Consider the following 15,204-nt stretch of genomic DNA (forward strand, 5'->3'; position numbering starts at 1 on the left):
ATGGCTGCGTAATATTCCATCGTATATATGGACCACATCTTCTTTATCCATTCATCTGGTGAAGGGCATCTGGCCTCCTTCCACAGTTTTTTTGCCAGATTTCTTAATTCCACCAGTGGCCAGGGGGCCCTACCCTGTGGCCTTCACTTTTAGCTTCTCAAGTTTCTTCTGCTCCTCTTTCTGTTTCTGCTTGAATGACTTATCTTCTTCGTCCGTCCCTTGGCCTGCTCCTTTTGCTGCTGCAGCGGCTTCTTGCCACCTCCATGGACAGACATGGTACTTACTGCCCCCTTCCCCTACTCTTCCACTTACAGTTGTTTGTGGGTTTTTTGGCTTTTTTGTTTTGTTTAAAAAGAAAAAAAAAAAAAAAAGATTTTGAGGCACCTGGGTGACTCAGTTGGTTAAGCATCTGCCTTTGGCTCAGGTCATGATTCCAGAGTCCTGGGATTGAGCCCTGCATGGAGCCCCTACATCATCTGCTTCTCCTTCTCCCTCTGCTGTCCCCCTGCTTGTGCTCTCTCTCTCTGTCAAATAAATAAATAGAATATTTAAAAAAATTTTTAAAAATAAAAAACAGACTTAGTCATGAATAGATATTGAATCTCATTGAATAGCTTTCTGCATCTGTTGACATAAGAATATATTTTTCCCATCTTTAATCTATTTATATAGGATACAACTAATATATTTTCTATATGTCAATATTTAGTATATTTCTATATTTCTGTATTTTTGAGAGAAAATAAACTTGGGTATAATGTATTTTTTTAATTTTTTTTTTTTTAAGATTTTTATTTACTTGTCAGAGAGAGAGAGAGAGAGCACAAGCAGGGGGAGCAGCAGAGGCAGAGGGAGAAGCAGATTCCTCACTGAGCAGGGAGCCCAAAGTGGGACTCAATCCCAAGATCCTGGGATCATGACCTGAGCAGAAGGCAGATACTTAACCGACTGAGCCACCCAGGTGCCCCAATATAGGAATGTTTTAAAATGAAATCACTCATACATATGGCAACATAATATAATAACTGGCATATAGTTAGCTATATGTGTTAAAAGTGTTAGCTGTTTCTGTTATTATATATTTTATTTTTTTAAAGATTTTATTTATTTAGAGAGAGAGAGCAAATGAGGCGGGAGGAGGGGCAGAGAGAGAGAGGGAGACAGAGGCTATCAAGCAGACTCCACGCTCAGTGTGGAGCCTAATGGAACTCAACCTCATGACCCTGGCATCATGACCTGAGCTGATATCAAGATCTGGATGCTTAACCTACTGAGGCAACCCAGGCACCCTTGCTTCTATTATTTTAATTTAAATTATATTTTATTTAATATTATATAAATATTTTCTATATATTTTAAATATACTTAAAATCATTTATACATTAAATATATCTAATAGGGGCGCCTGGGTGGCACAGCGGTTAAGCATCTGCCTTCGGCTCAGGGCGTGATCCCGGCGTTAAGGGATCGAGCCCCACATCAGGCTCCTCTACTATGAGCCTGCTTCTTCCTCTCCCACTCCCCCTGCTTGTGTTCCCTCTCTTGCTGGCTGTCTCTATCTCTGTCAAATAAATAAATAAAATCTTAAAAAAAAAAAAAAAGATTTCAGGGATCAAAATTTAAAAAAATAAATAAATATATCTAATAAACTTAATACTTATATATTAAATATATTTAAATATAATATAAACACTATATAAATATATATTTAATATTTAAATTATATTTTAATCATGAGTAAGTCAATACATACTTCTTTTTTTTAATTTTAAATTTAGGAAATTTTGCTTTTCTTAACCTTAACTGAACTGCTCTATTATTTTAAGAGAGACATTTAGGGTATTAATCCTTATATTTTAAATTGTCACTCCTGGAAATCTTTATCTTCTAAACTGTGGCTCAGGAGACAATTGGGGTTTTTGTTAGTCAGGTGGTTTTTAATTCTATCCATCTGTTCATCCAAACTTGCCACCCTTTCTTACAGAATACAGATATATCACTTGGTCAGGAGGAGGTCAAGTGGAGGCTAAGGGCTGCACACTAGTAGAAACTGTATGAGGATGGCCTTGCGGTCCCTATGGGACCTCAGGAGAAAGCATCACCAACTCTAAATGGTCTATCTGATGCACACTGGATTTATCTGGCTTTCTTTCCCCTAGAAGGAAGGAAGGATATCCCGTAATCAACTTTAGGAATTGTTCCCACTTTGTATCAATCTCTTCATATTTCTTAATTTAAAAAAAATCTCTTTACAGGTATGCTGACTCCATTTAGTTATATAATATCAGTATATTCAGAGGAGTAGGGCCAAAAAATGAGAATCTGATAGCTAGAGAGCATGGATTCAAATCCCAGCCAATCACCTTGGATGAGTGATGGAACCTGTGCCTTGGGGGCTTTCTCATCTGGAAAGGAGGATGATAATCATTTTGGGGAAGAAATGAGTTAATGTGCTAAGAACCACACTGATCCATAGGCAGCCCTCTATGTGTTAGGTATTATCTTTATACTATAGGAGTGGAGAGAGGCCGTCTGTAGTTTAAATTTCAGGTAGTACCTACCAACGTATTTTGAACATGATTAAAACATTCCACTCGATAGATGATTTTTCTTTAGCCAATTCAAAATTTTTTGTAATGTAATTTTAATTCACTTCTTTTATTTTAGTCCTAGTAAATCTATGCATTATTCTTAAAGATCAAATTATTAGGCAATCTTATCTCTAACATAAATAATCTAAGTTTATTTCCCCCGATACTAATCACAGTGTATTTTAAAAAGATGATTTTTTGAATGTACTGATTGTACCAAAAACATTCTTTTATGGAATTCATAAATTGCGCCTTTAATATTTCCAACCTGATAAATACCTGCCAACTTCGAAATTTATACTCACAGTACCCAAATGAGTTATATTGCACATTGCTAGAAGCAATGTATCTCTATCAATGTCAAAATACCATGGACGACACAGTCATTATTCCAAGTCAAATTTTTATCCTTAAATCCACATATATATTTTTCAAATAAATGCACTGCTTCAATCTCCAGTAAATACATTTTTGGAGGAAATGAAACTCAGTTCAATAATACCTCTGGGCACCTAATACCCTTGCATAATCATTCTGACTTGGTGGAGAAAAGTTGTTGTATGGACATTACCTACCTCATAGGAATGCTGTGAGGATTAGAGAAATATCTGAAAAATGATTTGAGCTTCTTTGGGAAAGATGTTATTAATATGAGATGGTATTTTTATTTGAATAGGTGGGAGATTGAAAGAGGATTATTTCCTAAAGCGGAAGGGAGGCCTGGTGGTGAAGAAATCAAATGCTCCACCTTAAGTTAGATGGATTACAGTGATAGCAAAAGGACACTAGGCTGGCTCAGACCTGAATGACAAGAAGGAGGAAGCAGTTTCTAATCCTCCATCCAGTCAGCTTTGGTTTTTCTGAATAGATTCACTGTTGAGGAGAGTAGGTAGCAATGGAAGAAAGTTTGGGGTCAAGGCAGTCAATAGTTGGTGAGCTAACCTCGTTTATTCTCCCCTGTGTCACTCAAGATGTGATGTATTGTCATTTATGTGAAACTTTCCTGAGAGTAGAAATGCCAGCAATAGTAAACAATATGATTGTGCTGGGTGTGTTTAAAGCAAATTTCAGTATGTGGGACCTATGAGTCTGCACTATCACAACTGGGTAGAGGCACACAGACATTTAATCTGGGCATAGGAACCCAACCGGTTGATTTTAGGACAAATAAAACATCCCCACCATCCCAAATCAGCTAAACTAGCATAAAACTGCATAATGCCCACACTGGATAGCTAAGCATAGGATAAATATTAGATCTGCATCTTGTTAATGGGTTTTGTTAATTTGGCTGTTTTCCTGTTATCACTTCCACTGCCATTTTTCTGCTTTATTATATTTAATCGTCATGTTTTTCCCCCCTATGAAGTGTATATTCTAACCTTAACATCTTCACTGCAAAAAACAGCCCCACACAATAGTGATATAGATGGTATTTGTTTATAGAATTGACAGTTAAGCCTATACTGGAAAATAAATAAAACCAATCCAGTCAGTATCAAGTACAACCACGATATAGCTCTCAGAAAATATTTCAAAAATTGTATTACCATTTAATAGCAACTGGACTCCCAAAACCTTGATGCATTCCTAGGTGAGGAGTGTAAAAACTACGGAGAAATCTGAGCTTCCTAGGATTGGAAGAGGGACATAGTGGCAAGAAGGCATAAGGTAGAATGCTCGGGCACTGGGCCAGGTTCTGAGCTGGCTGTGGGATGTGGAACTCAAAACACCTACATCTCCACTTCTTCATCTGTTAAGTGGGAATAATTTAGTATCAACTTTGTATTTCCTTGTGAGGGATAAAGAGATAATTATACATATAAATGCATATATTTAGTATAGGACCCGCTATACATAAGGTACTCAAGATCAGCTCTTGTTACTATTGCTGCTCTTGTTACTATTGCTGCCAGATGATCTTTAACGTCCCCTGAAGTTTTAGGGCCCAAAGAGCCTCAGATTTGTAATGTCAGCTGTAATAAATGCTGTGACGAGTTAAAGGAAGTTAAAACAAAACAAACAGAAGTAGACTATTCTGAGGACACATTATGAGAAAATAATTAGGTAATGTGCCCAGTATCCAAAAGCCTCTCTAAAACAAAGACAGGTGTCAAACCCAGTGTTCTCATTCTGTCTCACTGTATCATTGTGTCAGACAATATGGTCAGGAAAACACAATGCATGCTATGTGATTCATGTAAGGCATTAGGACAAAGGGGTCAGAAGCCATCCTGGTGTGCCCCATAGCTACGTTTTAAAGAATACTGATGCCTGGCTATAAATCTTGTTTAATTGATGTGGGGTGAGTCATAGACATCAGTACTTTTCAAATATCCCCAGTTACTTCTATTATATAAGTAAAGGTAATAACCAAGATTGGTACAGTCAGTCCTTTGCTAATTTCACTGTGAATATGAAGCACTAAGGAATCTATCTGAAATCATACCTCAGATTTCTAATTTTTTTTAAAGATTTTATTTATTTATCCATGAGAAACGGTTGGTGTGGGGGAGGGTAGAGGCAGAGGGAGAAACAGGCTCCCCGTGGAGCAGGAAGCCGGAAGCGGGACTCAATCCCAGGAATCTGGGGTCAGGACCTAAGCTGAAAGCAGATGCTTAACCGACTGAGCCACCCAGGCACCCCATATCTCTATTTTTAACATGTTCCCAAGTCATGCTGCTGTTGCTGGTCTGTGGTCCACATTTTGAGTAGTAAAGAGATAGATGATGATTTAGAAGGTGGCTAGTGTTTGTAGGAAAGACGTATTGAGGCAAGCTACACTTCATACTCTTCACCTGGGCTCTAGCCTCTCTTTCTTCTAGAAATGATAGAGCTATTCTATATTGGGTTTCCACTGGAAAGACCAGAAACATGTGATTTGCACACCTTTGCTTCATGTCTGCTGCGGTGAGCATTTAGGTAAGAGAAAAAGCTGTTGCAAGAAGTTGCCATAAATCTATTACAACTCTTTTCCCAAAACATCAGCCTTTAAATTTTTTTTTAAGCCACACATTCTCACAGTTTCCTCCTCAGGTACTTAACAAAATATCAAATCAAAATACACTGTGAGACTTGGAATTTTCCTTTCATTAACAATTAAAACACTTATATGGCACAAAATCATTAGCAAAGGATAGATTCTAATATGTTTCCAATAGAATGTTAAAATCTATCATCTTGTTTAATTTCTTAATGACATATGTAATTACGTAGGTACTTACAGAAAATATGTAAGATGTTAGCTAAATGGAGGTGTACCTCATTATGGTAAACTTTTGATAAAAAGTCTATTATTTTTACAGGAAGTCAAAACAAATCAATGTAGCTTTATTTCCCCATTTCTATGCTTTTTCTCCCCTTTACAATTGAGCAAGTGAGTTTAAAAGTACATGTCAGAATTGCCCCAAAATGTGTTGTAATTCCATTTCAGTGTGACAGTACATTTCAGAAGAAACTGTTTCTGAGGTGATCTGCTATAGGTTACAATGCTAATCTCACAGCTGTCTCTGTAGCTATCGGTACTCATAAATCATGGGGTCTGTAATAAGAGAAGTAAGTTTGAGAGGTTAGAAATCTTAAGAAAATTGTGACAGAGGTGATAGATGATACAAAATGACTACATTCTAAAGATGTTATATAAAAGGGAACGTGTTGCATTTAGAATAAGTACGTTCTGAATTTTTTTTTTTATTTAACCAGAAGAATATTGGCACTATAATACATGGCATACTGCAGCAACATCATTTGATATGTTTTAAGCATTTGTATATTCAAGGGGTTTATATAGAATGAAGTTTTATCCAAGTTTTCATGAAATCATAGCGGCCATTCTAATTATTTTGGAGGTTTTGAAGATATCATGTGTTCTCAAGTGTGTCTTATCCAGTTGTTGAAAATATTCACTTTCTTTACTAAGTCTGAATTCATTAACCGGTCTGAGAAATATTTCAAATACCCTGAAAAAAAATAACCACGGGGCTAGAGACCTTTTGATTTCTGTGAGTGCGTTGGAATGGTCACAATGAGCAAATAAACCTTGAATGTCATTACATAAACAGCAAGAAGCTGTGGTCTTTGTAAATGCTCGTAGTGCAAACACTGTGGCATTATTTCAGTGCTTCATATTACTTCTTTGAGTTGAATTAGAAAATATTCCAATTCTTTAAATAATAGGTAAACTTTGAATTACCTTAATTGGGCTAAAGTAACACTTTTGAATGTCGCTGTTCAGTAAATTACTTTTGACTCCCACTATAGTATATTGAGTTCCTCCAAACAGCCTGTGAATTCAAGAACTAGGAACAACTCACTGAAGAAGTCACAACATGAACTTATTTTTATTTATTTTCAGTACTTTATTTTATGATATAATAAAGCACTTGTATATTGCTCATGGTTTAGTCAATCTTTATGTTCTTTTGAAATTCCTAGACATATCAGAGACTTGTACCAATGATTTTTTAACTCAATCACTATGAGTTATAAAATCTAAGTTTTGTAACAAATATAGATAAACTAATGTATGTGAGGTGCTTAGAACATATTGTATTCACAATGGCCTTTTCCCATTTTGCTTGAGTACTTTAAGTAACTGTTCTCCATTACTACTAAAAATATGTGATTCTCATATACCCCACACCCAGTTTCTCCTCTCATTAACTTCTTTTGTTACTATGCTACATTTACCACAGTCAATGACCAGAAATGCTACATAGTAATCTATACTCCACTCTTCTTTCAGATCTTACTAGTTTTCATCGGGTATCCCTATTTCTACTTCAGGATCCCATCCAGGCCCTCACATTACATTTAGTTGTTACGTCTTCTGAGATTCTTCTTGGCTCTGACAATGTCTCAGACTTTCCTTGTTTTTGAGGACCTTCACAGTTTTGAAGAATACTAGTCAGGTATTTTGTAGAATGTCCTTCAGTTGGGATTTGTCTGATTTTTTCTCATGAGTAGATTGGGGTTATGAGATTTTGTGAGCAAGATCCCAAAGATAAAGTGCCATTCTCATCACATCATATCAATGGCATATGCTATCAGCATGCCTTATCACCATTGATGTTAACCTTGATCATCTGGCTTGAGGCAGTGTTTGTCAGGTCTGAGCTCTAAACTTACAGTCTTCCCCCTTTCCAACCTGTTCTCTTTGAAAGAGAGTCGCTATCCACAGTTTAAGGAGTTGGGAGTTATGCTGTGCCTCCCTGAAGTCAGAGTATCCACCTAAATTACTTGCCATTCTGTAACACGAAATGTGTCTATTTCCTACCATCTGTTTATTTGTCCAGTCATTTATTTATATCAATATAGGTTAATGGATATATGCTTTATGCCATGGTTTATAATTCAGTGCTATTTTATTTATTTTGTTGCTCAAATTGTTCCAGCTTTTGGCTTTGGGAACTTTTTCAGTTGGCTCCTGTTTCTTTTGACATACCTGACTGGTCTATGCCTGAGCATAGAGTAGAAATGAAATCTAGCAGTGGATTTTGTGATATTTGTAATTCCAAATTTTCTGGAAGTATGATTTTTAGGGTCTTATTTTCCTAAGGAAGTGAATGGTAAAGAAACTGGTTTAACTTATAATTGGGTGATACGCTAACTGTTTGACCTTGGGTAAATTATATAACACTTGTAGGACTCAGTTTCTTTACTGTTATGGCAAGAATACAGTTGACTTTTGAAAAACATGGATTTGAACTATACAGATCCACTTACACATGGGGTTTTTTTTCAACAAATACAGTACAGTACTGTAAATGTATTTTCTCTTATGATTTTTAATAATTTTCTGTAGCTTAGTTTATTGTAAAAATATATTATATAATACATGTAACATATAAAATATGTGTTAACTACTTGTTATCGGCAAGGCTTCTGGTCGACAGTAAGCTTTTAAGTTAAGTTTTGGAGGAGTCAGAAGTTATAGGCACTGTTCATAAGTCAACTGTACTTTTAGTTTGAGTCACGTGAAATTGCCAATATTATAAAACTTTTGACCTGTGAAGCAGTAATTTCATATGGCTCGAATGTAGTTGTACCTAACTCATGAGGCTGTGATAAAGATGGAATGAAGTCTTCTTGTACAAATGTTAATGCCCTTCACCTGGCCCCTACTCTGTTCCTTCCTAAAAGCTGATTTGGTGGTTGATCATTGGCATAAAGATCCCATACCCAAAATAAACTGCTGCTCATTGTTCCAGGCCAGGAAGACAACACAGGGGATCCAAAACACTAAACCCCACATTCCTCCCAAATCTCTTAATCAGATGAAGGACAGATTTTGGTATTAAAGCTTTCAATATTCAATCTTATTTTTAACTTGTGTCCAAATCTAGATATTTTTTTTTAAATGAAGGCTTGTGAACTCGTTATTTTATCAGATACTGAAAACAAATTGTTTCCTTAGAACATTGGAATTCCTCATTCTTGAACAGAAAACGAGCCACTGAAATGATTATATTACCTCAATATAATGAGATACATTAGATGAAGTGACCCCAACCCATTATGCCGAATGGAGGTTCTTTAAATGCAGCAAAGCACCTGGTTGCCCAACTCAAGTGGAACAAGTGAGATTACTTCCCTGCTTCAAATGAGATGTGCTTTTGCCAGCCGTTGGAAGTTTATTTGGTGGCAATAGCCAAAAATGTGTTACATTCTTTATGAGATTCTACTAGGGAAGACTTCCAATGCTTTTCATACATTTATGGTATGCAAATCGGGGCCTCATGCTATAGTTTCTTCTACCAGCAGTAAGGTTTTGAAGAAAACAAAGCAATGCGTAGGTCATGTGACTTATTGTATGACAAATGAGAATAATTGGCCATGATAGAAATTAGACTTGCCTGTGTAACATGTATCCATGAAGTATGTTTTTTTCTTATTTTAATTTTATTTTTTTAAAGATTTTGTTTATTTGTTAGAGAGAGAGAGAGCACAATCAGGGGGAGCAGCAGAGGAAGAAGCAGACTCGCCGCTGAACAGGGACCTTAATGTGGGACTTGATCCCAGGACCCTGAGATCATGACTTAAAATGAAGGCAGACGTTTCACTGACTGAGCCACCTAGGCGCTCCATCTTAATTTTAGATTTAAGTAGATTTCGAAAAAAAAAAAAAAAGAAAGAAAGAAAGAACACTGTCCTAAATGTTTAAAGCAATGTTCAGGGGCACCTGGGTGGCTTAGTCAGTTGAGTGTCCCACTCTTGATTTTGTCTCAGATCGATTTCAGGGTCCTGAGAGTGAGTGCCCTCAGGCTCTGTGTTCAGTGGGGAGTCTGCTTGGGATTCTCTTTCTCCCTCTCCCTCTGCCTTCACCCTCTAAAATAAATAAATAAATCTTAAAAAAAAAAAAAAAAAAAAAAAAAAAGCAAAGTCTAGCTCTCACTACTGACGATGTGTTTGCCCAGGGTATTGAAATATTCCATTCCTATTTTCTCCCCACTACCTTACGTGGACCTTCCAGAAAGGTTAGTTATGAGGAGATGTGAAATCAATGAGAATATTGTTTTTCATAGAAAAAGAATTTACTTATGAATGTTCATATATCCTTTGTTAGAGATTATAGGATGAACCAGTAATGGAAAATAATTTGGGGGAAAATGGTAAAAATGTCCAGCGCACTCTTACAGCGCCTTTCACCCCATCCGCCATCCGCCTTGCCAAGGATGCAGCTGCCTGTATGGTTTTGTCTGCTTGGTGAGATCAAAAGGCATTCAAAATGCTTCCTTTTCCCCCAGAGTTCACTGCAATTTCACTATCAGACAATCACTCTTTAGGATGAGAGTCTCCTGCTTTTATGAACCCCTGGTAAATTGCAGGTACACCTGGAGTGTTAATGTGTTGAGCTAGAGTCACTTTTGCTATTATCAGCCAAGGTGTTAATCATAACAGGTTTATTTTATTTCTTTCCAAGTCCTGTAGCAAAAGCAGATCCCTTTCACCCTGATGCTCTCTTTGGCCATCACTCTGCAATTTCTTCTATTCCCAAGCCAAATTTCTAGTGGAGGTAATTAGCGCACAAGGTCTCCTGTTTCCCCCTTTCCCCCTGTTAACCTTTCAACTCTTTGCTCTTAGACTTCGGCCAAAGGACAGTTATTCTATCAGAATGGCTTCCTGTTGTTTTACCCAGGAGCATATTTTCAGTTCAAATCCTGCTTGAAATTTTTTGGACCACTTGTTGTTTTTCTCAAAATTCTTTCTTAGCTTAAGGAAATGTCTTTCTCTCCCACTCCTTCCCTCCTTCCCTCCTCCCCCGCACGTTCTCTTTTCATTACTGAATATTCCTCGGTTTCTGTGATGGTTAATTTTATGTGTCAGCTTGGCTAGGCCACAGTACTCAGATGGTTGGCCAAGCGTTATTCTAGAAGTTTCTGTGAAGATATTTTTTTAAGATGAGATTGAAATTTACATCAGCAGACTTTGGGTAAAACATTACCTTCCATAATGTGTGTAGGATTCATCTAATCAGTTGATGGCCTTAATTCAAAACAAAACAAACAAACAAACAAAATAGATCTCTCTTGAGGAGAAAGGAATTCTGCCGGCAGACTGCATTGGACTTCAGCTGAAATTCTTCTCAGGGTGTCTAGGCTGCTGGCTTACCTTGTGAATTTTTGGACTTGCCAGCTTCCATAAAAGCATGAGCCAATTCCTTAAAATAAACTTTGAGATGTAGGTATATATCTACATCTATATTTTAAATTAATCTCACTATTTTTATTGTTCTGCTTAATACGGCATAACAGAATGGCGTAACAATGTAATTCAGACGCTCATAGAGCCAGCAACCCCAGTGTCATGTGCCTCTGGAGAACTCTGACTAGTCCAGAGTTATTTCCCATTTTCCCCTGGAACTTCGAAGGCTCTGTCTCAAGTCTTATCCTCATCTCACTCTGCATAAGAGCATTTGCAGGATTTCAGCACATTCCAAACACAAGTGCCGGTCCATCACTCTATTTTGAATTCCAGATTTCAAATTCCGATTTCCAGCCTCCCAACGGGCAGCCTCCCATGTAGGTATCCCATAAGAATTATGAAGTCTAAGTTACAGGTGAAGACTCATCTTTTCCATCCTGAGCTGTACTTTATCCTAGAAACCTCATGTCTATTAATAAAGTCATTAGCCACCTCAGCCAGAAATCTGAGTGATCCTTCAGTTCCTTTGAACACCTGATCTTTTCCGCAGTCTCGAATCCACATCCACACCATCTCCTCCCCCTGACAAAGCAAGTCATTTGCTGAGTCCTAATGCAGTATGCTGAAAACGACTCCCTTTTCTCGGTTTTTACTCCAGGGCCTTATGTCAGGCTGTCCTTACATATACATTAAATCAAAATACAATCTGAGTCCTGCCTCCCATCAGATCTTGTGGTTTTACTCTCTCCTTCCCACTATGCTTAAAAATTTGGAATTAGTAACAATTCTCTGAACTTGCTTGTGGTTTGATACTACTGAGACTTATACGTATAGCAGTCCCCCTCTTACCTACAATTTTGCCTTCCACACTTTAATTACATGCACAACTGAGGACTGGAAACGGATGTTCTGCCTCCTCTTTTTTAAAGCTTTTGTTTATTTATTTAATTATTTAGAGCACAAGTAGGGGAGGGTGAGACAGAGGAAGAGGGAGAGAGAGAGAGAGAATCTCAAGCAGACCCCATGCTGAGCATGGAGCCCAACACAGGGCTTGATCTCACAACCCTGAGATCACTACCTGAGCCAATATCAGGAGTCGAACACTTAACGCAGGTGTCCCAGATGCTCCGTCTTCTCATGCAGCTTCACATTACATCACAACACCTACATCATTCGCCTCGCTTCATCTCATCATGGAAGCATTTTGTCATTTCACAGCATCACAAGAAGAATAGTACAGGAAAATAAGATATTTTGAAAGAGAGAGAGTGAGCAAAATACCACATTTACATAACTTATTACAGTGTAATACAACTATTTTATTATTAGTTGTTAATCTCTTACTGTATCTAATTTATAAATTCAATTTTATCGTAGATATGTATATATAGGAAAAAATAGTACATAAAGGATTTGAGGCATCCACCAGGGCTCTGGGAATCTTTCCCGTGTGGATACGGGCTGGGAGGTTACTGTAATTTTCATTGTTCCTAGAATCCCTTTCTCCACTGCTTAGAAATTACCTTCCCATGCTTTCAGATGCTACTTAAACACACTTCTTTTATGAAGCCCTGATCTGTGTTTTTGATTCTTGAATTGATTATCTTGTATTAAATGTGATTACTGTAGTTTTCTGTCTACATCTAATGCTACTATTTCTTCTTATTTAAAAAGTTGTTTGTTGGTATCTTTATTGCTCAGTGAGTCATTTAAAGATAGAAATTAAGTTTTATTCATCATTGCACCCCTATGTTTAGCAGACAAGATATCCATAGCATGCAACAGTGGGGTTTGAATGCACGAATGAGCAAGGAGAAAAAGTTTAAAAATCATATGCAAAGGGACACTTGACTGCCTCAGTCAGAAGGGCATGTGACTCTTGATCTTGATCATGAATTCGAGCCCCACATTGGGTGTAGAGATTACTTAAATATATTTTTTTTTAAATCGTATGAAAAGTGTCACCCTATAAGAAGTAAATGGAATTGAAACATTTTTCATGCATTTTATAGACCACATTTCCTGACTAGAATATAATAATATTAGAAATGAAACAAACAAAGATCCTTAAAGATATGAGAATTTAAAAATAACTTTCATAAATTTCTGAATTTAAAAAAAAGAGGCAGTTGGGGGGGCTTGGATGGCTCAGTTGGTTAGGCCTCTGACTCTTAATCTCAGGGTTGAGAGATTGGGCAGCATCAGGCTCTGTGCTAAGCGAGGAGCCTACTTAAGATTCTCTCTCCCTCTCCTTTAGCCCCTCCCTCCAAAAAAAGAGGCGGTCAAAATTACTATTAGGCTTTCTATAAAATAGAATAAAAAAGAAGCAAGATATAATATAATATACCCTGTATGTTGGACATGCGAGTTTGTATTTAAACATGCAGGTATGTGTTGTAAGCAGTAGGCACAAATCTAAGAACCACAGATTAAGTTATGCAAGAAAAGTAGGTATAATTTTTTCCATGTAACTGTATTTTGAGCTTCTATTCTGTTCCTGTGCAATTTAGCATAATCAGAGCTGATTCAGAGTGTTTTTAATAAATTCAAGGTTCCTCCCGCCAGCCCCTCCCCTTTCACCCTGGATTGCATACAAGTGTTGGAAGGAGGGCTGTATTATTACCATCCTCAGTGAAATTATCTTTGTCATAATAGCTAACATGATACATGCCTTTTGAAAGTGCTTTGCGTATATTAACTCATTTATTTAATCCTTGCAAATGCTGCGACCAGGAAGTCCTGTTACTGCCACTTCAGAGATGAGCGAACAGGCACAGAGAAGTTAAGCAGTTTCCTAAAGTCCAAACAGCTAATAAGTTGAGAAGCAGGAATTAAAACCTTGGCGGTTTCACTCCACAGTCCGTGTTCTTCTTCACGCTGTGACGCTGAGGAAAGCCACGGCAGATGTAGGGCTTTCTGGTCCCACGCTGACCCCTGTGTCCCAGTTTCTTCGTGTTCCTTTCTACCTTGGCTGTGCATTCTTCACACCAACAGAGCATGCTTATTTCGTGTTTAGTACTAAAGAGGCAGTTAACTTGTCTGGACTCCAACTTCAAACCGTGCTCCTATTTGTAGTCTGGGTTCCCACAGCATGCCCCCTGTGCCTGTAGAATTTGGTGATCATTCAAGCATTTGGGCAAAGTTTACATTCAGATTGTGTGCAGATTCATAATTTCCGTGGATTCCTCACATTTGGAAAATCCTTACATTTCCATCTTTTCCACCAACTTCTGACTCTCTCTTCTGACATCTCGACCTAGGAAGGCTTTTGATTTCTGCCACAGGAGCCATGCCTGGTTTTGGCAATGCCTTCCACTCAAAACACAGCAGATTCACAGAATTTGTCCTGGTGTATCCAAGTCTTCAGAGAGAACTTTCTCTCTGCTGTCTGCCTGCCTCACCCATGCCCCAAGCCCCCTAGGTCTTCCCTGCACTAGGGGGTTTTGAAATCTACCTGGGGTATGGGCAGAACTTATACTCAGATTGGGGAGCTGTTCTCTTTGATCCTCACTTCCAACCCCCCACCGCCCCAAATGCCCAGCTTCTCTCCAACACTGCATTCTCTTTGCTATCTTTAACCACCAGTGAGGCTGCATTGTTTGCAGCCAAACAGCTGTGGTTTTTAGGGAGTGTGCTTGGTCAAGAAAGCTGAACACTCACAATTTTTGGCCTTTTCATAGCAGCTTTTTCAAGAGTACTTTGGTTTGGTGACTTCTGCCTGGTTTTAGATACTTTTCAGCTGTTTTCCCAACCCTGAACACTCTCTGCCACTGTGAGCCAAGACAGTAGGGCTATGAGTGGTTTTCTACCCACCCAATAATCCTGGGGATTGGGAAGTATAGGGAGGTGTTCTTGGGCAAAAAACTATAAAATCCTTTCTCCAGTTTTTTTTTTTTTTTAAAGAATCTATCCAATCCTACATGCTTTCCAAGGCCTTTAAATAGTAGTTAAAATTTTGTCCAGATCTCAT

General features: G+C 37.8%; 1 protein-coding gene and 1 pseudogene across 1 annotated transcript in view; one reads left to right on the forward strand and one right to left on the reverse strand.

Moving 5' to 3' along the window:
• TENM3 (teneurin transmembrane protein 3) overlaps window positions 1-15,204 on the forward strand; it is a 1,574,093-nt gene that overhangs the window by 226,590 nt on the left and 1,332,299 nt on the right. The window lies entirely within an intron of this gene.
• LOC113262058 (translation machinery-associated protein 7-like) lies at window positions 52-275 on the reverse strand (annotated as a pseudogene).

Source organism: Ursus arctos, unplaced genomic scaffold (assembly GCF_023065955.2).
Source record: "Ursus arctos isolate Adak ecotype North America unplaced genomic scaffold, UrsArc2.0 scaffold_27, whole genome shotgun sequence".
In the NCBI taxonomy this organism is placed as follows: Eukaryota; Metazoa; Chordata; class Mammalia; order Carnivora; family Ursidae; genus Ursus; species Ursus arctos.